The following is a 3281-nucleotide window of genomic DNA, read 5'->3' as shown; positions in this document are numbered from 1 at the left end:
TGGGGGGGCAGGCAGGGGTTGGGGCCAGGCAGGAAAGGGATCGGGGGCCTCAGGGGGGCAGGCGGGGAATGGGGCCAGGCAGGGCGTGGCTGGGAGGGGATGGGGGAGTGGGTGGAGCCAGTGGGGTCCCCCCCATCATCCCCTCCCTCCTCCTCCAGCCTTCCCAATCCCTTACTTACTGGCACTGGAGCCCTGGTGCTGAAGCACAGTGCCTGGCAGGCAGAATGCTTCAGCATAGGGTGAAGGCCAACCACAGAGATGCTCTGGCATCCAGAGCATCTCTGTGGAGGACCCAGTCCCCAGTTGCCTCAGGGCACCCTGCCTTGCTTTTTTTATCTCCATTTTTTGTAGATCCCTGGATATCCAGGGCTCTTATTTTGCCTCCATGCTGCAAGTTTGCAGTGTGGGGAACATTTTTTTCTTGCTGCACATGCCTCCTGACCCATCTCAAAGGGGTTTGAGATGGGGCAAGAGACATGTCCACACTTGTCTGGATGCTCCCAGTGAGAGTAAAGATAACAGAATATCAATATTCATGATGGCAAAGCATTCCCAGTACCCTGTCATTAAGGTGTCATCTATGAATCAATTACTAATTATTATCACTATTTCACATTTGATTTAATCTTGGTCTGGTATTTCTGTATGACCTTGCATAATCATCTTTTTCTGAAGGAATTTTTACTGTCATCCAGAATTTCTTTATCTAAGATAGTTTAAATTTATTCAGTATAAAGTTTCACTAAAAATGGGGTTTCCTTGCTCACTATTCAAAAAAAGGCATGTATAAGTGCCCACTCCAGCTTCCCTGAAGCACATTATAAAAATCTTTTTTCTTTTTAAAACAATACATCTTTATTTATTGGTTAGTTTTCAACAACAATCTCAGAGTGAATAGATAAATCTTAAACTGTATTTGAAATAAAAAGATGCATCATGAGAACACATTACTATGAAAAAATCCCTGGGACAAATTGTCCTCCATGTTAATGAGAAACAGAAGTAATTCCATGGATTTCAGTGAAGCACTTCTGATGTAAAACTAAAGTAGAAGAGAGAAGATTCAGTCCTTCCTGTCTCCAAGGTCTGCTGCTGTACAAATAATTAATTAGTGAAGCTTGTGTGCTTCAGGGCTGGCTGCCTGATCGCTGAACAATTAAAGAAAATGGTTTTAGGAGAAATAAGTAGCTGCTTTTGAAAAATGTATCATCCTCTAGGAAATAAAAAGAAAGTATTCTTCTTTGCTAATTCAGTTAATGTGCAATTATAACCCAATCACCCTTGATACTCCCCATCCAGTGTCCTTGGAATCTCTAGTGTTCACACTCTTATAATGGCTCATAACTTAGTCTTGTGATGACATCTCTAACAACACCATGTCTGGCAGCATTCTGGGCATAAGAACAAGGACTAGGGACAATTCACACAGGAGCCATTTAATATGTATTTTGCTGTTATTTAATGTTTCATGTTAAAAAATGCACTTCCCTTTAATTTTTATGTCACAGAAAGCTCACAGGCACTGAGATCATTAATTAAAGGCACACAGGCCAAAACCAGGAATGAGTTATCAATCTGAATTCCTTGAAAGTCAATAGAAATTTGAGTGCTCACATAATATAAGGTAAAGGTTGTTAGCACTGTCATGAAAATATTTTAAAATTGAAGGTGATACACAATTTCAAGTCTTTTACAGAACACATTAAAGTACATTGGGGGACTTTCACCTGAAATCTTCTCTCATATTTGGTCAAATGCTTTGGAAGCTGTAACCAGAAACTCAGTGACTTCACAATTTAGAAGAAAAAAAGTAGGACATTCAATTCTTCAGGGAAAGCAGACAATTGAGGGAAGCCTCCAAGGTTCCCAGATGTTGAAGAAGGGTGCACAATGAGTGGCTGCAATCAAGTAGGTAGTAAGGGTATAACTGGTTATTAGAAAGATAACTTTTAGTGAACACTCAGGGAGGCAGTTTAATGATAAAAATGGCCAACAAAATTGAAACAAAAAGGCTAATAGAGTACTGGTTCCATATGAGAGTGGGAAGTTGCAACACTAGTAGTGGTAGTGGGAATGCAGCTGTGGGATGCTTGGAAGAGCAGACATGTCACAGAATGCTTGGGCTAAGTACCAACATTCAGGGGACTTATGGGGAGGTTAAATTGAATTTAAAATGGTCACCTGATGTAATTTAGCTCACCTCAGTTCAAACAGTGCATTCAGACCTGGTCTTGGCAATTGGAAATCAATCTGAACCCATAACTGTACAGAAGATATGTGCACACAGACGTATCTAAAATTTTTGGAACTCAGTCTAAAATAGGCCTCAATCAATGTAGTATCAGAATTACTTAACATAGGTTAGACAGGGCATGGAATTTCTGTACAGTTACCTGCATAGGCAGGGTCTGGGAAAATCCAGCTGCTTGCCCAGCCCCCAGGCTACACTATTCACATTCCCCCACACCTGGCACCAGGATGTTTTCAGACCCCTGATTCCTCACTGCCCCCTGCAGACCGGAAATCCCCCCTCTCACCCCCTTCCTGCATGCTGCTCTGGGTGCTGTTGGTTTTTATCAGCATTTGCTGCTGCTGGGAGCTGAGCAAGTAAGTCCTGGTGTGGGGAGGGGTGGGAAGGATATGGGAGATAGGGTTGCCAGGGGAGCAGGGAGATAAAAATACTCCCATGTTCCCTCCTGAGGCCCTCTTAAGACACCATGATCCCCCCTCCTAATCCCACCAAACCCTTCCAGACCCCATAAAGCCCTGGGAATGCTGCCTTCTCCCTACAGATGCCACCTGTGGATGCCACCTGCATCCCCATTTCCACAGATCACTCCCACAGATGCCACCTGCCCCCCATCTCCCTGCAGACCTCTGATCCCTCCCCCTGCACCTACTTGCTCCCCTGTCCCCTCAATGCCCCCACTAACCCCCCCATCCCAACTTACCTTAGATTGGGTGGCCATTTTAAACCCAATCTAACCTCTCCTTAACTCTCCTAAATGACTGCATTTAGCCTTGGTGTCCACATTTAAACTGCTCTGTTACATGTGTTCATACCTTAACAGAGCAAAGATGCCTTATAGGGAGCATTACCAGGTTCTTGTACTGAAAATCTCCCCAATCAGTGTTGAACTATGTTACATTCTATATTGGGCCAGATCCCAGCTCTTAGCATATAGAAAGTGTTCTCATCTTAGTGCTAGAGAAAATGTACCTCCTTATGCTATAAATGGGGGTGATGTGGCTGAAATAGAGAATAAGATTTTGGTTGTTTA

The sequence above is a fragment of the Gavialis gangeticus genome, unplaced genomic scaffold (assembly GCF_001723915.1).
Source record: "Gavialis gangeticus isolate Ggan-Ray unplaced genomic scaffold, GavGan_comp1, whole genome shotgun sequence".
Taxonomy (NCBI): Eukaryota; Metazoa; Chordata; order Crocodylia; family Gavialidae; genus Gavialis; species Gavialis gangeticus.
The sequence above is the reverse complement of the archived record's forward strand: the minus strand, read 5'-3'. Positions refer to the sequence as shown.